The sequence below is a fragment of the Corvus cornix genome, chromosome 1 (genome assembly GCF_000738735.6).
Source record: "Corvus cornix cornix isolate S_Up_H32 chromosome 1, ASM73873v5, whole genome shotgun sequence".
NCBI lineage: Eukaryota > Metazoa > Chordata > Aves > Passeriformes > Corvidae > Corvus > Corvus cornix.
The window spans coordinates 107,280,151-107,303,878 of NC_046332.1; the positions used below are offsets into that span (position 1 = coordinate 107,280,151).

General features: G+C 39.4%; 1 long non-coding RNA gene across 1 annotated transcript in view; it reads right to left on the reverse strand.

Moving 5' to 3' along the window:
• LOC109143885 overlaps positions 1–23,728 on the reverse strand; it is a 48,374-nt gene that overhangs the window by 10,876 nt on the left and 13,770 nt on the right. The window contains exon 3 of the long non-coding RNA XR_002044278.3: positions 9,777–9,836. This is a non-coding gene — a long non-coding RNA (uncharacterized LOC109143885). The remainder of the gene's footprint in view (positions 1–9,776; positions 9,837–23,728) is intronic.

Below are 23,728 nucleotides of genomic sequence, written 5' to 3' on the forward strand. Positions count from 1 at the left end.
AAATAATTTAGCAGCATTTTTTTTTAAATAAATATAGCTGCTACAAAGTCAGTACTATTTCACTGATTCTCCATGTGCCTCTGAAATATAATCTTTTGCTGAAAATCAAGAACCACAGGGACAGTCTTGATCCAGCAAACAATATAAGTATGGGCTGGAAATGAGTGTTACCCACTTCACCAGAAAGGGTGAAATTTCTATTCCAACAAGCAAGCTTTTGAATAATAGAGATGGGATCTATCCAAAACCATGCAACCAGCTGCTTAATTTCTCCTACTGGGAGGTGTGCTCTGGGTATTCTAGAGCTGTGCTCCAAAACCTTGTAAAATACGAGAATTTTTAGTTCTGCTAATGATGCATCATATGAAAGATTAGTATTTTGATAGCTTTAAGTCCCCTGAAACTTCTATTAAGAAAGAATAACTTTTCTCTGGACTGTATTAAATAATATCAAAAATACTTTCATTTTTAGAAAATCCCATAGAACTAAAAGAAAATAAGTTTATATTTCCAAATAATTGTTTATTAGAGCTAAAATGTCTCATGGCATTGTAGTGGATATTTTTAAGATTACAGTGAGTGTTATTTATTATCCAGTTCAATATTATTTGTCATCTCTCTTCATTTAACACAGGAAGAGGAAACAGGACTCTTCATTTTTACCTTCCTTTTTCCAATTAGGGGTAAATATGGTGAAACAGTATATCTGCATGATTTTCTCAAGTTCTCTCATTATATTTTCCAGTACTTGCAAGTCCTGTGTGATTTGAGGAGATTGTTGCTTTTCTCTAAGGTGAAACTTTGAATAAAACAACTTTTTTTATATCCTCATTTAATGTGTAGTGTTTGTTTTACTATTTACTGTCTTAATGAATTTCAGGTTTTAAAAAACGAAGTTATTTTCAGCCTTGAATATTAAGTCTGTAAAAGCAGATTTTGGAAAGCATTTTAGAGTTACTTTACATATTTTTATTTAATCACCAGAAGTCTGCTGCACATTGATACATCCCCTCTAGATTTCAGAAAGGTGCTGAGCACTCAGATCTTGTGGGTCTAAAGAGGAACTGGACATACTTTGCACAGTCTTCCTTGATGGCTCAAGACATGCAGGCTGACTTTGCTACCACCTTCTCAGGATGCATGAAAATAAATTTCTTGCACAGAGTAACCATTCGCCTAATTAAACATACTCAGAGGAAGCTGATATTTTGTAGTTTCTGCTGTACATTTCTTTACATTATTTTGATCGATGATAAATTTAAAAAATTAAAAAATAAAAAAATGCAGCCCAGAATTAGTTCAGATTTCATGAAGGAGTCTTCCAAGGTTAGCAAGAAAATAGGAACTACTTTTGGCACTACCGATGAACTTTTTGGTGGTGCCTATGCGCTGTCTTCGGACACAGCTAGGAAAGAGCACAGGTCCTTCTGTCCCACTGGTAGCAATGCTGCTGGTTCCAAATGTGGAAAGCAAAGCAGATTTGCTTTCCCCATGCAGGAATCTTGACTTTTCCCTTCACTTTAGGATTTTATTTGTGCTACCAAAGTCTGCCTTTGATAGAAGCAGCTCCAGCCTGGGGTATCTCTATGTATTCATGCTATACATTAACAGACCTAAGCAGCAGAAGAGCTCTCTTGCAGCATCACTAAGAACTGCTTTCTCTGTCCAAGCTTTGAACATTCACAATGTTGTGCCTGTTTACAGACACACATCAGGTCAGACAGGAAACAATCCCTAGAGTGAAACCATTCCAGCTGGAGACTTGGCGCTCACCCTCTGAGCGCAGAGTTTCAAGATTTTACTCCAGATCCAAGTTAGAATGCTAGTTTAAATACATCCAGTGGACTGGATGAAATGTGACATCCTTTTACTCTTTCCCAGAAATAAGAGTTGCTAAATTAAAAATTAGACTCCATCACTGTCAGACATGTATTTTCTGCACTGTGAACTCAATACTTTCCCACCTCTGAAAGCATTTGTCTTGCCACTTGCTTATCCTGTCTGGACAATCCATCAAAGCAGCAGGAAAAGGATGAAAGCAAGCAGATTAAAGCTAAGAAAGCTGTTTGCAAATCTTTTAGTTAATTGAAGGGCTGCTAAGGAGGTTATAAGTAACTCAGTTTGGGTGCATGTAGTGGTGCTGTAGCCCATGGCAAGAGGGAAGGAGCAGTGTCTGTCAGCCACTGGAGTTTCACTCTAACAGCTGGGGACTGTGCTTTAAGCTAAGATGCAACTTGAATGAGTTAGCAGGGAATAAATTATCTCCACCCTTGGAGTTGCAGGACACACCAGTGCAAACAAATGCAGCTAAGGGAGCTGCCTCTGGCTGGTCACCCAAGGGGAATAGATGTGGTCTGTGCCCCCACACTGTGCCCAGTTCTACAGAGGTTTGGCCAAGCTCCCATTCCTGGTTATTGTGGTGTGAAAATGAGGCCATAGCAAGTGCTAACTACTAATGAAGCAAAAGCCAGAGAATTTAATGATGCTTTTCATTGGCCACAGTTGCAGACGTCAGTCTGTGTTTGCTAGTATCCCACTCAGTTTCTCACTGTCTCTCACTAGGATACGAGTAAAGCTTATCACCTCTTCACTTCTATAAACTTCATACACTTCCCCATAAAGGGGGTTTACCAATTAATCTCCCTAAATCCTTACAAGCAGGTTCTGAAATCTGAGTGGAATTATGCTTGAGGTGAACACTGAGCAAAGGGTGAAAACAACTGAAAGACAAATTGAAAAAAAACTGCCTTTGAAGATTATGTCAGATAAAATCCCATTATCTTTTTATTAATGGGATGTTTGACCAGTGAGGATTATCAACTCCATATCACATTGCTCAATACCTTCTCTTTTTTGAAAAAGCCCAGGACCTTCTGTTTGCCATAGAATATAGGTTTGTAAATCCATATGGTTTGTAAAGTCATAGAATAAATTATTGCTACATCTGAAATACCAGCTGCGTTTGGGGGTTCCTTTACCTCTCCCCAGATTCCATTAAATTCCATATCAGATACACAATGGTAGGGAAAGTGTCTTTGAATATAAAGGCATTCAAGTCATTCCTGAAATATCCCCAAATCTATTGTGTTTTATAGCTCAGTCAGCTTAAAAAAAAAAAAAAGGAGGTATTAAGACTAATGAGATGAAACCCAGTGAACCAACATGGTTTTATAATATGGCAAAAAATATCCCTTTTTACACTTTTGTATACAGACAGTATTGTTGTTGTTATCGAGCAATTATGTCAAGGGCATGAATGCAACATTCATATCAAAGGGGAACATTCATATTAAGCATTCAAATTAAAAGGAACTCATTAAAAAGGTGAGTGAAGTTGTTTTTCATGCAGAAGTCACTGAAGTTTATCTGGTGGTGTGATGTTGCTGTGCTCAACAGCATGAATTAAGCAATAAAATGTGACAGAGAGTGCAATACTGAAGGTTAAAATATGACTAAAGGTGCATTATGAGTCACAAGGCTGAGAGAATAGAGATTTCAGTCTGGAGAGCAAGGCAGTCACCTTCTGAAAATGGACTGCCCAAAGTGACTTATGATTATTGTGTAAATGCAGAATACATGTAATGCTATGTTTAACTATGGACTCTCAGATCCAGGTCACTCTATTACCTGGTTGGAGGTGAGCACTGACAAGGGAGGCAGCTACCTGCACTGTCAGTAAAGTATGGCCAAGTCCATATATACATATTGACCAGGAAGTGTAGATTCAATTTGTTCATTTCTTAAAAATTTCTAAATGCTTGAAGTCAAACTTGCTGAACTGCTTAACTCAGCCGATAAGCAGGAGCCTCACGCTTTGCTCCACATTTTCAGGTAATACATAAATCATATTATTTTGGAAGGAAAGGTAGTTTTATTGCTTAAACAGTAGCTTGGATATGTTAATTTCAAGATAAATCATAGAAAAATTTCAATTTCTGGCCTAAGATCTTGAACAAAGCCAAATTTATTTATTTCAGTGTAATGTAGGATTTATTATAGAACCTCATTTAAAATAGAAAAAAAAACCTGTTGCCAAATTACAGTCTAGAAGATGGCAGTAAAATTAAACTGTCAGCTGTTACTTAGAAAATCAGAGGTATTGGCTTTTTCCTTTTGAATCAAACCTTTTGATGTTCTTCTAAGCTCTAAATTGATACAGAAATCTAATTAAGACCATGTGTCCTAGGTATTTCAATATTCTGAAGTCCATTTCTTATTTCTCAGTGATCAGTATACATTTCAGAGTGTATGAATAGTTGCCCTCTCTTTATTTATAGAGTTCTCTTTATTCATAGAACTGTCAATGCTTTGTGTTTGCCTACAGGAATTTTAGGTTAATTTAAACCTGAACCAGACTCCTTGAGATACACCACTTCAAAAGATAAGAAAATGACACTTGCCCTATTCATGAATAGTTCTTCAAAAACCACAGAAGAAGCTTCCAGTGGGAAATTTCTACTCATGCTCAAGCAGCTTAAAGAATCGTTTTAAAACTAAAAATATAAAGCAAAGGTTTTGCCAAGTGGATAAACCTGTGAAGGTCAGTTCATGTAAAAAACCCCAAAACATCATCTCTAACTGATGTCATTGTTTTGAAGAGTGAAATACATCCCTTTCTACCTAATTAATGGTGGTTTAGTACAGTCAGAAGCAATGACACATCCTACCCAGCGTGACAACAGCCGCTGAGGTCCCCAGGCTTTGTTCCAGCAATGTAAGGGTGGAAAACTGCTCAGAAGATCAGCAATGAATTCCCCAAGAGATATTTATTCTTGCATTACAAAATCTCTTGCTTTAACCTTTCCCCAAACCATGAATCTGACACAATAATTTAGAAGTCTAATTAACAAAGAAAATGTTGATATTTGTAATTCTCTTCCTGTGATCAATTGACTTTCCCTTTAATTGCACTGTCTTAGCTGAGGTCTGCAATGCACCATTTCTTAGGCTGCTTTGATAAAAATACCTCAGGCTCCTCTTACTCATCTCTCAGGTTAAGAGCTTATTTTGCCTTCCAAAACATGCTATAGGGCATTTATGGTTTTATAGATTAAACAGTCTTAACTAAAAGTTAATTCAAAGTGTTTAACAATAAAAAGAAATAAGGAGAGAGAAATATAAGCATGACAATTCAGTGAAGTATTTTCTATCTCTGCCAGCATTCACTCTTGTAATTAAGTGCACTTGATAAAATTACATAAATATAGTTTATGGTTCAGATTCAATAATATGCTCCCAAGCATGTGTGCAGGTTTCCAGGATTTTTTTTCTGCCTTTCTTTCAGTGTCTTTATTCTTCTATCCATCCTGCTTCTCTTCTCATTGCTCTTGTCATTATCAGACATTTTGTGCTTAGAGCTCTCATTATTATCCGCACATTTCCCCACAAAAACTTTCAATTTTATAAAGAAGAAAATAGAAAAGGAAAAAAAAAACCTGTGTGTAGTTATACAGCAGAGTCTCCTATTCAACTATGCATAATTGTATTCCCCGAATAAATAAAGCAGTTCCTTTCCTCTATTTTACTTAGTTTTATAATCAAATTTTTTGAGCTTCTGAAACATCCAGGCATGGGTATGAATATACGTTGAGTATGTGTGCACATAGAAATGGAAGCAAAGATGAAAGAGAGCTTACTAAATCAGCATGACAAAGACTCTCTGGCTATACCTGAGGGCAGTGATCCCTAAAGAAACGGAGAATAAATCTCCTATTAAAAGTGAAAAAGAGGTTTGTTCTGTGCTGAACTGTGAGACCAGCCATGGCATGGAAATGCCTGAAAACACCAGAAGGAAGCTTGAAACATCAGGCAATTCCTGCTTTTTCAGGGCTTAATCACAGGGCTTAAGACCATCACCAGGCTGGAACTGAATTGGATAAACAGAAACATTGAAAAAGGGATTGGGAAGAGACCACATTGGTGATTTGAGGTCCATAAAGATGTCCATTACAGAAAAGAAGACAGTGTGATACTTAATGTGTGATGAAGAAACTTCTGGAAGCCTGCTTACTGCTTTTACATTATTTATGGAATGGCACCATTTCAGAAATTCTTTATCTTTAATCTTCTACATGAAACTATTAGAAGTCTCTGCATGTGCACTGAAAAATGGTTCTATGTTCACAAATTGAGAAAGTCTGAGTCATGCATTACTAGATTTTCTAATGCTCATGGAAAAGAAAGGAATAGTCCTTTCTGTTGCAGAAATGTCTTGTGGCATGACAGAAAGAAAGATTCAATTGTCACAACAATTTCCTCCCACGTTTCCAATTTGTTAGCCATCTTTTGCTTTGTCAAAGTAGGCTCAAGATTTATTGTTATTATGGGTCTTTAAGCATTTGTGGAATGTAGTCAATTTTCATCTGTCTCCAAAAATCAGACATTCACATTGTGGTTCTTAATTACACACATCACTAGAAAGGTCTTCAAGACCTTCACAAACCATACCCACACACTCTTATGAAGAATGGACTCTGGATATTTACACTGTCTGCCAGTGTTGTTCCTACAACCATTATGAGTATCTTTTTCTATCCTTTTAGGATGTCCCCCTTTTTCCATTCAAATATAATGACAGTCCTTTTTACCATTATACTAAGTTAATTCTTTTAAGTATTGCTGCGTTCCACAACAATCTTAAACACTTGTATTGTAATACAAGCTTGTCTTGTATTCTTTTTTTCCATGCTTTAGCAATATTAAGACATTCCTTCTTTGGTCACCAATAGCTTGAGCAATCCAGGATACGTGATCTGCCTTTTTTCATTATTTAAGCACCCTTTCATTTTTGTGATGTTGCCAAAAATAGCCAGAAAGCTTTATCTTTTCTTCCTAATAAAAGCACCCATTGACAACCAATATCAGCAAAGGTTTATATTTTCTTCTCTATAAAAGCACCAAACAGTGCAGTGGCAAGCAGTCATTCTAGTGGGAAGACTTCAGGCAGACTTCCATTCAGTGATCATTTCCCATGGACAAGTGCTGCTGGAGAGCCAGGCATAGGTTTGTCCATTTCATATGGTCCTGCACCAGTGACATGTGACTGTTCCTCAGTACTGTTCCTCACTTTGTAAAGATAATTGTTTCCATTCCCTTTCAGAAAACAAGAAGCCTATTAAGCCCTACCTAAGATAAGGTGGCTTGAGACAGAACATAAAATGGAAAAGTAATGTAAGACAAAAGCAGTATCTTTAAGGTCACATCACTGTGTGTCATCTATCTATATTGCAGTCTTGTAACCTTCCTGTCCAAATATTATGAAATAAAATGCCTCTTATTGTACTTTGATGAAGTCAGGAATCTTCCATTAAGAAGGCTCATCTTAAGGCCACAGCCCTTTGTTATCTTACTTCCACAGTGTTCCCCTGCTACCGTATCCAAAGGGAGGAATAATGTAGACATTGCTAGTGACTGCAGTTACAATGTTTTCCAATCAAAACTTAATTGGAGTATTAGAATGTATGATACTTCTGTGAAGGACAGTCTGTACCTTAGGATTTTTTTTAAGAACTGGTAATAGTCAGGCTGCTAAAAAAAAAAGAAGGATTAAAATTAAATGTGTATTTTTCTCCATTGTGCTGCATCTGTTTTCTGTCAGAATGAATCCTGCTGATCTTGGTTTCAAGGTTTCCATTCTGTGTGCTTTTAAACCAAGGTCAAGCAGTAGGCAGCAGAGGGACCTTGAAGGTGTCATTGGCTAGAAATACATAAGCTTTATAGCTACACCACTAATTATTTATCATACATAGAAAGAAATATAGATGGGCAAAATGATATAGATACTGATACTTCTATATCTGTACACATACCAGAATGGCAAAAGGCAGAAGCTTAAGATTATTTGGCTGTGCATGTGAGTATACATGTACATTTATTAGTGAGTGCAAATGTCAATATGGTGATGTGTGTTCGACCTCTTCTGTGTCCAAAATAAAATTGTTTTCTGTATGTGCTACATTGCTCACACATATGGTCTAAGATGCCTGAGAAATCTATGAAGGGAAAAATCATTTAACAAAGCTGTCTGTCTGTCTAGTATGGTTATATACTACTACGTGTTTTTTCAAGGTAGTTTCTTTTCATTAAAAATAAAGCCCTTGGAATGGGGCCTTACACCTGAGAAGGCAGACATTTTTTTTAGTGAAAAAAAGAAAAGATTACTCTAATAAATTGGGGCCTTCTCTCTATTCCTTGTTGTGTTTTTTCCCTAATTTTGTGATTGCCTTGAAGAAGGTACGACATCCTTTTACACATTACCAGTAACTTATGGCTTCTCAAGCATTATCTGTTTAACTTGAACTTAAAGTAGAGTTTATAGGAATGTACATTCAGGTAAGACATCCTATTTTTCTAAGGCAGATGTGACTTCTGAAAAGCAGCAGGAGCAGAGCTTTAATTTGTCAGACAGACACCATGCAGACTGACACATTGGGCTCTCAGGAGTAATAAAAAACAAACCCCAAATAACTCATCCTCTGAGTCTCCGAGTGTAGGGGCAGTTTTTTGTCTCCAGCTGTGGCTACACTTCTGGACAGGCAGTCTCTATTAGGATAATAGACCCAACCTGCCTGACACTGAGTTGTCCAGCCCAGGGAGCTGAGGAGCTGCATCTTAGCTCAGCCCCTGGCTGTGGGTCCAGATCTCCCTGCGATGCTGCCACTGTGGTCTCACCATGGCACAGAGACCAAACAGGACCAGGCTGAGCATCCAGAGCCAGGACTGGCAAATGCACTTTAGCTCCACGGGTTGGTGCAGCACTCGAGCATGGAGTGCTGGCATTTCTAAGCTGTTTCCATTACCAAGACTGCTAATGCAGATCTGCCGACTGCAGCAGTCGATGCTGAGCATGTGTCATATGCACCGTAAGAATTTTGGGGAGGGGGTTATGCCAGAACAGCTTTGCTCTGGCTTTATGGAATAATTGCTCATTAGCAGCTGGAGTGCCTTACGTAGCCACCAGGACAGTGTCTGCCAGTTCACTTTCATCAAGGAATCCAGTTTGCATCCTCCAAGACAAATCTCTGATGTGAGACGCATAAAGAGGAGACATAAAAGCAACCCTGGTTCAAACTAAAATACCAAAGTAGACACGTGGTCATTTCATGTGTATGGCATGTTGATATACCTGTATGGCTTTCTGCATTTTCTGTAGACAAAGTATGTCAAAATATTCAGTCTTCACAAATATAGATATTTTTCAAAAGAAAAGCTCCCAGTGTTTGAAAGAGGACATGAGTTTGATTCACACAGTATATGTTTTTTTTTATTCAAACTGCCAAAAACCACTGAATTTATTCTGACTTAATAAAAAAGTTGGAAGAAAAATTCCTTTAATAAACTTCCTTCTCTTTAATGTATGACAGAAAATGTTTTACTCTATCTGTCAAAATCATCACTGATGTTAACAAACTCATATTTCACAGGTTTGCCAGGAAACCATGACATTCCCTTATTAGGAAATAAAGATTTAAAAGTACCCTGTCTTAATTTAGGGAAAAACATATATACTCAGTTTAGGCCACAGAGCACTGATTTTCCTTCCTTTATTTCCTTGTCCCCTCTAAACAATTCTGTGAGACAAAGATCAGCTCCCAAAATTTCTCCTTTTATAGAAGAAGCACCAACACCACATTTGCTGACTGTAAGTGCTGTGTCATGCTTTAGCATCTTTCTCAGTTTAAGTTTTTCTGCTCAGATGAGGATAACATTTTCTCCCTCCCTTCCACCCCCTCAACCCCCTATATTTTCATGATTACTTCCAATTTTGTCTGCCTTACTTGTTTGCTGCTTGTTTTCTTCCCACTTGTCCAGAGTGGTGGGACACTGGAGTAATGTTTCTGTAATTGATAAGGACAAAAAACACTAATTATTTTTAAGATTGATAATTGCTGCCTTCATGAAGGTGACAAAGGTTCACGAGAAGCTCAACACGACCCAGAAATGTGGGCTCACAGCCCAGAAAGACAAATGTATCCTGCACTGCCTTACATGAGCAGTGGGCAGCAGGTCAAGGGAGCTGATCCAGCCCCTCTGCTCTGGTGAGACCCTCCTGGAGTAATCCATCCAGCTCTGGGATCCCAGCACAGGAAGAACATGGACCTCTTGGAGCAAGTCCAGGGAAGGCCAATGAAGATGATCAGAGGGCTGGAGCACCTCTCCTATGAAGATGGGCTGAGAGAGTTGAGGTTGCTCATCTTGAAGAATAGAAGGCTCCAAGGAGACCTTAGAGCACCTCCAGTACCTAAAGGGAGCCTACAAGAGAGAAATAGAGGGACTTTTTACAAGGATGTTTAGTGATGGGGCAAGGGGGAATGGTCTTAAGCAGAAGGAGAGTAGCTCTAGATGGGATAATGGGATAATTCATTACTGTGAGGGTGATGAGGCCCCGGCACAGGTTGCCTGGGGAAGCTGTGGATCCCCCATCCCTGGAGCTGTTCCAGGCCAGGTTAGATGGAGCCTTGGGTTTGGTCTAGTAGAAGGAGTCCCTGCCCATGGCAGGGGAGTTGGAAGCAGATGATCTTCAAGGTTCCCTCCAACCCAAACCATTTTACAATTCTACAATCACTTGACATAAAAGTCAGGAAGCTTTGTTTAGATTCTACTGTCATGAGGACTGGAACTCCAAATGAGTTTTGGCTTCCACAGGATTAATTGCTTATAAGTTGTGTTGAGTTTCTGGTGACAAAGGTGATGAGGCATTAATTCTCCCTGAAATGTTTCCTTTGGGACAGGCATCCACTTTTCTTTGTGTATGGAGCCTCAGATACTTCACATGAACTGGATATTTACTTCAACTTTTTTTCAAAGTGGGCCTATAAAGTATTTTTCTTATCTATCCAGCTCCCTAATATGTTAAAATATAACAATTGAAATTTGCACAAGGTGGACAATCTGAAATCTACAAACAGATACAGGTTTATGGTGAAAGAATTATGTAAAAGTAGGTCTAAAACAATTTCCATTTCTACCTGGGGAGAAGGGAAGGTGTGGAAGGCTGAATTACTTATCAAACTCAGCATATATTGACAAATTATTTTGATTTGTCTATAGATATATTTCAAGAGAGTAATGTATATATTTGAAAAATTCCATGTAGCTGTATTTGTGATTTGCAGTGTCCTGGCTGGACCCCACACCTTTACCCAGCACTGCTGCAGCTTCAGTTCATGCACCAAGACTTGGGCACCCCAGACTTTGCACGCCGTGGCCCAACTGGAGCAGTTTTGCATGAGATTCTTTACAACTGAAAAATAGCTCAAATAGCATGTTTTATCAGAAATGGATTTTGATAAAAAATGCACTCCACAGGGAGCACATCTAAAATGGAGCTTTCTCCACAGGCACTCTCCTTTTATGCACATGCAGCATCTGTAATGGAAAATTAACCTCCCAAACTGCTGCTTTTAGGTGGAGAAAATGGGAGGGGAAAATGAACCCACAAGGCAGTTTCATTATTCAGAAGGCAAATGGATGTATACAGGATTTATAAAACTTTTTTAAACTGATCACTGAGCTTGCTAGTGTCTTGTACTGCTAACTGGGAGTAGACATAAGACATCTGTGTTGCTTTAAATGTTTTGGGAGTTTCTGAGTATCAGTTCTTCCACTGTTAATACTACCAGCAAATTGTTGCTCATGCGAGGTCATCATAATCCTGGATATAAACATCAGTACTTCAGATTAGTTTGATTTATTGGGAATAGCACCACTTGGACAACTCCTAAGGTGAGCCTGCACCCTAATAAGATTTGGTTCACAGAAGTTTCTTTGCTTCTTCATTATTTTTTTCCCCTGACAATTAGAGTGAATGCATTTCTTTCTTTTATTGTCTTTTACATCATCCCACAGAGTAGCAGTGTGTCAAGGTTGCTGCATCCTGCAGAGAGAGTGAGAAGTTGATCTATTTCTTGTCAGAAGAGGTGTGGTAGATGTGAGGGATCCCTGCAGGCACCAGCACTGGCGTGCTCTTCCAGCTAGACTTCCCTCCTTCCTTTTCCATCCTGGTGACTCCTCTCCTCATGGGGTCTCTTCCTCCCCACATGGCAAGTACCTCCTTGTTTGCTCTGTTTCTCTGCCATTAAATTAAATTATGCTTGCTGATCAAGTGCAAAATTAAATACAATCTGTACTAAATAATTCCTGCATCATAAACCCACTTGTGTGGGTTTTTTTCCAGACATATTGAAATAAGTAGCAGTCTGGTCACTGGAATTGGTGAGGGCCCCTTATATCTAATTATTGTTTACATTTCTATTGTGGGAATTGTAATTCTTGTAAAATTTCACTCTATAAAACTAATTTCTGGATTTTTCCCGTACAAGAACACCAAAGAATGATTGAACTACAAAGACCAAACTCATCTAGGCTGATGTCTGACTGCTACAGATGTGTGCTGGAAAATTATTGCAGCTGAGCTGAACCAGGCAAAGATTCATATATTTTAATCCATGCTGATTAAATGAATATTTTTGCAGTGACATTTTACATTGCGCAGGCAATCTGGTCTCTTCGAAGTTCCAAGAAACACTAATTGTAAAGGGGCTCTAAGTGTCTTTATTAACAATTTAATTTCTCTAGGGTATTAAATACAGAGCCCTTTAATACCATGTTTGACCTTTCCTTTCCTACAAATTTATTTAATACTGTTCCTAAAACTGATTTTTGGGACCCTGTACTTTTAACCTTTTTTTTTGACTGTGAAATGCAGCTAATTCTCATCATTTGTTTCTGAAAGCCACCTTGGAGTCCACAGACAAGGGCTTCAAATCTTCAGAAGTAATTCTCTTCAGTTTCCCAATGTACATTCTTAAGCTCCAGTCTGCCTAGAGAAATACAGTCCTGGTGAGCTAAAACACACAAATGAAATAACCTACCATTTGGCATTCCCTGTGCCTGGTGTCAAAATGAGGTCATGTGAAATGTTAGCTTTAGCAAAATGTCCATTTATATATCAAATAGACAAAAAATTACATTTCCTCCAGATTTGTTTCAAATTTATGTTTGTTTCAACATCTTGCAAAAATTGTAGTTGAGCACAGAAACCATATTATATCACCCTGTGCTGGTCTTAGCAAAAAAGATTTTTGCTTAGCAATTGAGTCTCTGTTTCCTCTTATATTCTAATATAGTGTGGGGAGAAAGAGAAAACAGATAGTGAAATGCTAAAAAGGTCTTTCAGTTTTCCTGTACTGAGTTGTGCTGTGACTATATCATCCCACCTGGATTTTAGCACAAGTTCTGCCCCCTGGTTCACTCTCCAGGCAAGCAACAAGCTGGACACCCCCAAACCCAGGACCAGGTCCCAAACCAAAAGCCAGGTCAGGACCTAAATCCATCAACACATCGGAGTGTTGAGGCATCCCTTCCTTCCTCCTGCTGCTCCCTGTGCCTCCCCACATCCAAAGTGAGATCCCTTCGTTTTCATTTGTAGCAAGGTACCCCAGGGAGCCCCAGACTGTTTCCTAGGGCAATTCTCTGCTCCCAGTTATATTTGCTCTCAGCTGCACTGCTGAACCACACTCTGCAGGGCCTGAGTCCTTGAGATACAATTATTAGTTCTTAACCCTTCAAGCAGAAAATTTCTGGAATTATCATTTATTCCAAATGCAGACAAGCATCTCTCTACTTATCTCCTTCCTTTCACACAGTGAAATGTATCCCTTTTATGCAAATATTTATTAGCAATGTGTGCAGCCATTATTATTGTTGTCCTGGTTAATGCTGTCTCTGAGGCAATGGCATGTGAAATACTGCTTATGGCATCCCCAAGTAGAAGCAAAACTGCTCTTAAAATGTTCTTTTTGGAGTTTAATACAAAGAGCGAAAATAAATAACGTCAGGTCCTTGCCATGATCTGCCCATTTTAAACTTTTCAGTGGCACAAATCATCATTAATGAAGCACTTAACATTACACTCCCGGCAGCACAGCATAAAAATTACTGCAGTCGTCCAAAGGATAAGAAGAAACATGGCAGATAACTTCTGGAGAGGAAAGATTTACACTCTTTTGATGAAACTTTATGGGTTCAAGTTTACATTAGAATAAAGCAGGGGTAAAATGCTTATCTCTTAAAAGCTTTTGGGGGAGATATTTGGAAGGAAATTGTGGGCTTTTTCCCCAAATGAATGGAAGAAATGTCAGAGAGCAAGGTCTCAACAGTAGTGAAATCTGGTTTGCATCATCAGCTATTTTGGTATAAAATACTGTAGCTGGAGTAACAGGACATAGAGATTTGCATTATAATGCAGAATAAAGCAAATTCTAAAGCAAGTTCCCTTGTTACATAGATTTAGTCACAGTTTGCTCCAAAGTAGCTGACAGTAAACTCAACAGCTGGCATCTAATGCTTAATTTCCTTCCTGTTTATTTGTAAAAGCAGACTATCATGCTCTTTGTATTAAATCATGCATAGAAAAAAAATCTCAAATTCATATGCCTGAAAGACATGGAACAGCACAAAGTCTCCTGTTTGTGATAAAGGATATGACAGTCCAGATAAGAGTCTGTGAGAAGCAAGAGGTTTTGCTCACTTCAACTCAGAACTATGGCAGGGTTTCTGTGGAGGTAGGATGGAGGCTGAGCAGGTCCCAGTGGTGGAGGGAAACAGGTCTTGTGGCACAAGTTGATCAGTGCCATAAGAGAAGACCACTCAATCCAGGCTGCTCCTAGGTAGGAGGTAAATTTTAAGCCAGGACCTGGCCAAAGGGGAAGAGGAATAACTCTGTAATTAGCATTTGTGATCAGAAGACAGAAAACTATAAGGATGGAAATAGAATTTAGCAAAACCAAAATGAACAAATTAAAAATTTCAATGCCACATTTCATCATGCAGCGATTTTGAACAGAACCAGCAGAAGAAAGAGGTAACTTTAGCTTGGGTTCATAATGCACATAACTAGAAATAAAAGACTTGGGTGCTATGATGGCTTCCAGGTGGAAAAAAAAAAAAAAAAAAAAGGTATAAACACCAAAGAAACAAACAAAACCCCTACCATTCATCAACATTTCACACTATTCAATCCAGTGAATACAGAATTCTGTTCTCCCACAGAAAGTGTTTTGGGGAAAACTAAAGCAATACATTATATTGAGAGAAGTGTTTTGCTCTCCTGAGCTTACAAAGATGGCATCTAGGTTCTGAAATTCAATTTGCCTGTTTATCAAGAGGAACACTGACTGTCTTAATTGCAATCAATTCCTACTCAAAATAAGGTGATGATGTTAAACGCATATATTTTCTCAAACTTGACCCACTTGATTGAAAATTTGGGATTTTCTCTCTATTTATTAACCAAATTATTTCTAAATTTAGTCCTACTGTATTTTTTATGCAAGCACGTGATCTATTTAAACCCTGTTTGCATTGCTTCACACTTTCTCATAGATTCACTTCATTCACTAGCACATTTAGCTTATCCTTTGCAAAGAACAGATGGTCTTTGTGGAAGGATCATAATGATTTTAAAAAGTCTCCTCTGCTCTCTGTATTCTATACAGGAATTTTCTAGAGTATCACAGACTCTCCCAGATGCTTCTGGGATGAAATAACAAATAGCAGCAAGAAAAGCAGTAGCAAATTATGATGTATTCACATGTTACTAACCAAGGAAACAGTAAAAGAAATTTAGGCTAAAGTTAAATTCCTGTTGATCCTAGATCAATATTTTTCTGTTATCTGCACTATAGATTGTTGCAGCTGTCAGATTTATAATCGTTATAACAATTTCCCAAACAGGAAAAACAGAATTTGCTCTGTGCATAAGTTTTAGAAAATGTATCATTAAAATGCCACACAAAGGTGAAAGTGTTGCTTTTCTTTGACCCATTAATTTTGCTCTCTATCCAAAATTAGTCAAACATTCCTACAGTATAATCTTTTTTTAAAAAATTAAAATAATTTTGAGGAATTGGTGTGTAATGCACATCCCATCTTAACAATTGTGCAACCAGCTTTCAGAAATAACACTATGATAACTCTGCCTCTGATTTTGTCATGAAATAACGTTTTCATTTGACCTATTTTCTTCCAGTATTCCTAATGGTTGCTGTGGGAAACCAAGACAACCCTGAGCTTCTGCTAAGTTGAATGTGTCCCTGTGGTTATTAATTTTTTTGAAATATAGGGCTAATGTTTGTCAGCACGGAAGCTGGAGAAGGTAGGGATTACTGGGTATGTGATAAACACTGAGCATGACGGACTGCTGGAAATGTGTTTGGTACCCTGAGGGGAGAATTTCAAAGGCAAAAATAAGAGTTAAGTGCTTTTGAACATTAATGAGACATTGGTAGATGAGCACCCATATCTCTTGATTAACATAATGACAGTGGGAAAGAACAAAAATACTTTGGTCACCAGAAACCTGCTTCTTATGCAGTCTTCAGTACCTCTTTATATTGAGACAAGATACTCTAAGGGATCACATCATTTTTCTCTTTATTTTTCCACTGAGAAAAATCATATAGTTGACTGACCTGTCCAATTAATCACTACAGTCTGATTTGGAGCTGAAAATGCAGGTTAAACCTGGTGAGTGTAAAACTTGGCTATAAGAAAAGTCCTCTCTAATCTCACTGATTTTCTCTTCCCCATGTTGAAGATAATTTTGATCTTACCTGCTTCTACATTTGGCATCCTTACAGCTCTGGTCTAATGTTTTGCGTGATGTGACAAAGAGTACCAAAATTTGGCAGTCTGACTGCCCTGATAATTCTGTCATCGTAACACTGTGACTCATGTGAGCCTTCAGTATGGTCGGTGGTTATTCTACATGGATACATATTTCAGGAGAAATACCTGACCAAGCACTGAGTGTTTTTACTGGGGGGTTGTGTGGGCAGTCTGTTTAGCCTGGAAGGACTCTGAAAGGACAAATACTTTGATTTTGTCCTTTTCTTTGATGCACGAGAGCTTGAAGGTTCTCAGTGAATCTACCACATACCCCACTGTGCATCCAGCAGGACACACAAACAGGATACATGGTGACACCTTGCCTGGAGTGTGTTCAGGGACCAAGCTGTGCCTTCATAGGCAGCTCCTAATCAGCTGCTGCAGATCTGGCAAACACAAAAAGCTTTTATGAAATGAGGATTGTTAAGCACTGAAAAGAGCCGGGGCATTTCTTTCCCTTGCTGCTCTGAAGGCCAGAGAAGTGTTTTCAGTGAGGCTGAAGCAGCACTGGGGCACTTGAGCTGTTTTCCCCAGGACAGCAGAGGAAGAAGGGCCAGGCTGAGACATTTGGCCAGCAGCAGACTGAGGTCCTGCTCCAGAAATCCCCAAATGCCATCACAGCCACAGCTGCAATCAGTGGACAGAGTCTCCACTGCTGCATCTGCACTGGCACCCAAGGAGGCAAAAGAGAAGGCTGAAGCCTCACCTCTTCCTAGGATCAATGAATGAAGTGCACAGTAAAAGCTCCTGGTCTGATGGGAGTTTTTTATAATAGAGGAAACATTATCTTTGTAGCTGTTATGTGACATTTTGAGCCCTTCTCTAGAAAGCATTTTCCATCAGAAATGTTATTGCTATTTATTATTTTCCATTTGGTTTGAGGTGCAGTTTATACAAAAGTTATCACTCTCAAGAGAAACAGACATCCATGGCTTACAGTTTGAGCTGGAAAGAGATCATTAACATGGTGATATTTGCAGAATCATTAGCAAAGGTGATAGGTACCCGTGGCAGCCTGGGGAAAGGTTTTACACAGCGCATAAAGGTCCTAAAGGCATTCCTCATAAAGACCTTCTCTCCCAGTGACACAAGTCATGCTCTGACTGACAGTACAAGATTCGACATTGGTTCTGTGAAGGCTGATTTTCAGTTTAGATACTTAAAAGAATGCGTATGTTGGCTAGGGAAACCTAATGAAAGCAGAAATAAAAGTAGGATGAAATAGCTAAACACAGAGAAACCTGTCAGAGAAGATGTGCAGCAGTGTGAGCTGGAAGCAGAGCTGGGTGAGACAGCAGCACGCAGTGCAGTGGATGCCACACTGCTCACCTCTGCTGCCAGCACCTGCAGGAACTTCTGGTAAGAGATACTGCACAAAAAATGTGACTTGTTTTGTGTATTAAATCGAAGAAAAAAATCTATGTTTGGTACATTCACTGGTAAGAAAAGAAAAGCAGGAGGCCCAGAGAGAATAAAGCTTTTTTACTACTGACTTTTTTAGTATCAACACTGAATGACAGCTCTCTGGCTGCTCAAAAAATGTACCTCTAACTAACCAGTGATAAAATTCAGAAGAAAAGTTGATGCAACAGAGTCATATTTTCCTCTCCCTACAGCAAACTGACTGAGGCAATTACACAGCCTAACGTCTTTCTGAAATCCAGCAAACTCCTGTGGATAAATCCCCTCTTTTCCACACTTCAACACTCTTCAGTGTGTCACTCCTTCTGCACAGAAAAGATAGTGATTTAGACAGCAATTTCCAGCAAACTTTTCACGTGCCATTCTGTCAGTAATCTTCATCCCAGGATGAAGAAATATTTCCAGTGGTTTTGAAGTTTTGGAAGGTCCACTGAGATTTCCAAGACCAATTACAAAATGAAAGATCTACTCACCATTTTAAACATCCATTTTTAGGTGAGAGTGATATGATTTAATGCCTAGGATATCTGGTTTGTTTTATTTTGTATTTTATTTTATCTTATTTTGTTTTATTTTATTTCAGCAGTATGTTGCTAGATTTATAATTTTTGGATACACATAGGATGGCTGTATCTGGCCTTCTTAGCTCACAGTCTTTGATCTCAGTATTGAATGCCTGTGTTGTACACCAACAGGTTCCTATTGACACATCAACATTTCCCATTAAACCATCCCATGGTGGGAACCTCAAATGTCCTCCCCAAGGTCGTAAGTACCTGGGCAAAAAATTCCAAGCAATAGCTCCTCATTCACTGCACAGCATTCCTTTACAACTCTTCTTGTTACATCCTCTTTCCCAGCACTTCTTCCAGTCTTGCAAGTGGATGTCAGGTCTCTCCTGCTGTATTTGTGAGCCAGCTCATCTTACTCCCTCATTTTCCCCCCCTCTCTCACCACCTAGCTTTTTCTCAAGGTTTTTGCATCATGACCTCATTGGAAATAGTGTTTCTGGCTGCCCTGAGCACAGCCAGTTGGCTGAGGAGATCCCTACGTGGTTCCCATTTAAAACAGAGAAATCCTGGCTGAGCAGCCAACTCCCAGCACTGCACCAGACAAGCCCTGTAAAAGTGATGGATACCCATTTTCCCCCAGACTTTCCCTGAGATATCTAGCCACTTTTTGGCAACTAGGTGTCTATCTGGAACATCTCCTGAATGCATAAATATTCCTGGGGTTTACTACAGTGTTAATGCTTGAGTCCATTCTTTCCTGTATGTTCTTAATAGCAGAATTTCTCCTTTGCAGTGTCGTACCTGATGTCTGCATAACAGGCTCAGTCTCACATGGAGCTCTGCTTTGATTATACCAGCACAGCTACACGGGCTGAGAGAGCTTGGGCTGGGGCTGCCTGGAGAAGATGAGGCTCCAGAGAGACCTTAGAGCCCCTTTCAGTACCTTAAAGGGGCTACAAGAAAGACAAAGGAGGGCTTTCTATGAGGTCTGCAGTGATAGGTCAAGGGGGAATGGCTTTAAATGGAAAGAGGTTTAGATTAGATGTTAGGAAGACATTTTTTATGATGAGGGTAATGAGGCACTGGGACAGGTTGACCTGAAAAGTAGTAAAATCCCCATACCTGGAATCATTCAAGGCCTGGCTGGGGGGGCTCTGAGCAGCCTGGCCTAGTGGAAGGTGTCCCTGCCCATGGCAGAGGGGCTGGACTAGATGACCCTTAAAGATGACCCAAATCATTCCATGATCAAGCAAGCAAGCAGCGAGACAGCCTTCCCAGGGCAAGCAGCCAGGCAGGGAATGCAGTGGAAGGGAACCTGACCTTCGCCTGAGGGCACAGAAACATGGGTTTGCCCAAATGGCACGTCATCCTCCGAGCCATCAAAACAGAACTAAAGTTCCTTACCTGCTATCGAGGTAAGGGGATCAAATGGCCACACAAAATGCCTCTACACTAGGAAGGGAAAAACAAGCCTGAAGACCTTGAAGGCCTGCTGGAACATTAGTAGGTGTCAAAGAGATCTTTCTAATTTAGTCTTTGACAGGTCGCTATTTTCTACATTTCTCAGGCAACTAAAACCTAGATAATTATCTGTGTCTGTTTCCAAGTTCTTAAAATGCCAGACGAAGGAATTTTTGCAAATTTTCCTAAAGTGTGGCTTTAAAAAGCTGATAATGGTAAAACAATGACACCTTGTGGCACAGAAGAGCAATCAAACCCACACAGCCACAGATTTAGATAAAGCATTGCCAAGAAAAAGATTACATTTCCCAGAACTACTTTGAATTATTGATGAGCTAAGTTTTCGGCTACAAGTTTTTGCTTAGATCTTTAATCTAAAATTGTTCTTGATGTTTACAATGTTTGAAAGCATCCTTCTAATGATGGGAATAATTTAGACCCTTGTTATTCAGGAATACAGCAAATTTCCAAGATAGTTCTGTAACTATTCTTGCAGTGAATAATAAATGTTTTCACTTATCTAATATATTCATGTTGTTGAAAAACACTCAGAGTAATTGCTCTTCTTTTCAATGTCCTTGACCTTACTTCAGGCAACCAGGTGATTTAAATTGCACTGGCTGGCAGGAGAAATGTTGTGCAGAATTGCTAACAAGAAAGATGTGATGCCTGTTTGTTTCATGCAGGTTAAAAGGAAGACTCCAGCTGTCCAGAGTTTTCTCAGTAAGGAGGAATTTCTATTGTAATTATTTTAAATGGTCATAACTGAATGGAACAGATGTGGTGCACTGACACTTTAGAGTTCTTATCAGATTTTAGAAGGCTTGATAATAGTGATTTTATATCAATGCTATTAACTCCAAAGACTGGAGAGCTAATGACTTGAAGGCAGCTCTTCCTTTAATTTGTGGATCTTTTCAAATCAGAAAGCATTAATGACTATAAGTGGATGAGAATTCCTACAAACTGAAAAAGACCCCAACATTGTAGCAGCCTCTCGAGTAAAACATTTCAAACTTTATACTGTTTACGAATATTTTCCTATCTACTGAGTGCCAGCTTGCAGTACCAGCACTGATTACTGACCTTACCAGTATCTTCTCTGACCTCCATTTAGACAAGTTATACTGCAAATTACTGGGATTTTGAGTGAATTATGATCTGATTAAGATGACTGGTGAGCTATTCCTGGTATTACATTATGCAACTAAAACATTATGCCTGCATTCATATATTTTATAACAGTCTAAAAATTAAAATCTTTTTGTCAGCATAATAACATTGCTGGGACAGCAGTACTCAGTTCCAAGGGTATTCTGGGGACAGGAATGAAACCCACAATGTTATATAAAAAGCACATCATCATCATCAAAGAAGTGATATACGGGAACAAGGTATATTTGGTGCCTCTGTCGTTTGTCACTGGGGAGTTTTAAATCTTGACACCCTTTTTGCATCAAGAGGTAATTTTTTTCCAACCTGATGGCAACAAACTATATGTTTTACATTGGCACAGTGGAAATTACAAAATAAATCTTAAATAGCATTCACCTCAAACATTAGACAACAAATAAGTCAAATATATCAGCAGTGGCACATAACTAATAGTGCACTTACATAAAATGTGGAAAGCACTTCTCCTCTTGTAAAGGAGCTCGTACTCACCAATTACTGCAAGATCTAATGATGCATTAAGTGATTGCTGCTGTAGGCAGTGCACACCCAAAAAATCACAGAGCTTCTCTAACACACATTAAACCAAAAATCCCACCCTCATGTCATGCTCAGGACTGCAGTGCAGGCCTTGGCATGTGCTCTGCTTCATCTCCCATCTTTCAAACATCACAGCCTGACACGAGGCATCCTGCACCTCATCATCCATGAGGGGCCGGTAAGTGAAGTGCCACTGGGAGATTTGTCTGATGGGAGGGGTACTGCTGCTCAGCAGGGCAAAGATGTGACAATTTACACCTCCCAGTTTCAGTCCCTGTAAACTTGCTGTAAACGGACAGAGACTAAACCAGCCCTCAGTTACACCTGTACTTTGCCAGCTCTCCTGTAGCTGCAGAAGAGCCAAGGGCAAGTTCACAATAGCCAATCCTCTTCTCACCATTTATTTATGCCTCTTGGCCCACCTGAAGCCCAGCTCGCCTGGGTGCTGGAATACTTCTTGCATCCAGCAGTGCTACAAAGCTCACAGGCAGGAGAGTTTTTCCATGATCATTGTACATGTGCTTTATTGCCATTGTGTAGCATCCTGTTATGTATGTTCTGTATTCACTCAGTTTACATCGGTCACTGACTTCAGGGACAATTTCTGGGTTTCCACTTTCAGTAGAGATGAGGGAGCTCAACTGCCTGCATGCCTGCTTTTAAGAGAGCATAAAAATGCTGGAAAATGACAGAAAATAACAGTTATTATGCTTATGCACACTGAAACAGCCAGGCAACTCCAAAAAAAGGGATGTGCTTTTTTGCTCTTTATTACAGTGTCATGGAAATAGAATATTTATGTCCTGATGTACAGAGCAAATGAGATGCTTTTACTTGCTTGCTGTCTCATTGAGTCATTAAAGTGAGTTGATGAACATTCATTTTTACATCAGAGAAAAAACAACAAATGAGTCTTCCTTTCTTGCTTTGTTCTTACCTTCTGTTTGTAAAGTTCAAGGAATTAATAAAGAGTGGCACTTTCACAGCTCACAAATGAGAATTAACCATCCTTATTGGGAGTTTGGAGATAGATTTAACATCCTTTGGCCCTGTTGTGAACTACACCTGTGGCATTTTTAATGTTTTACCACCTTAAACACAAAAGTAGATAATGAAATCCCGAATCTTCTAAAATCCTTTAAATATATTCTTATTTCTTGTTCCTGGAAAGTACCCAAATCTCTCTGTTTCTTCTGACCTTTTGCTTCCTTGGGCTACCAATCTTCTGATTTGCAGCCACTTCAATCCTCAGGGTAGCATTGCTCCACCACATAAACTAGGGGTTCAGGGTGGTCTGATTTTGGGAATACCTGGAGGCTGAAAGCTTCAGGCATCAGTGAGACCGCTTGTCAACCCCTCAGAAAGCCTCCAGAATCTGCCTGCCTAGTAAAACCCCTTTGAGAAGTAATGGCATTTTAACACAAGCGACATATGAACTGCATGGCAGATGAGATGAACCCTTTCACCAGCCTCTTACAATTCATTTGCTACAGCCCCTGCCACATGTGGAATCCTGACAAAAAAATAATGAAATCTTTCCTTGCCACAGGCTGCCTGGCACTAATATTTGAGCTTGAATTAAGAGCTTCTAGAGCTCAGAATTCCTCCCCTCAAAACATAGCCACAGAAAAAGCTCCAGAAAATTATCCAGGGTTGAGCTAGTACCTGGCAAGTAACCAGATGGCATGGGCTCAGGTTTACCATCTTGAAGTGGAGCAGAGATGTTCAAAATGTAACGAGCACCTTTTGGTTTTTGCCTCCATTTCCACACCCTTGCATTCAAACCAGTCATTCCTGTTTACCCCTTGCCTGCCACTGCAGCCCGGCCACTGAGCATGTGCTGCTCAAACACTTCTGCTGGTGGTGGTGAAATACCAAATATTGTGACTCACCTGGCCCTTGATGAGGTGAAACCAGTCAGAAATGAAAGTGGGTACGTGGATGAAGACGTT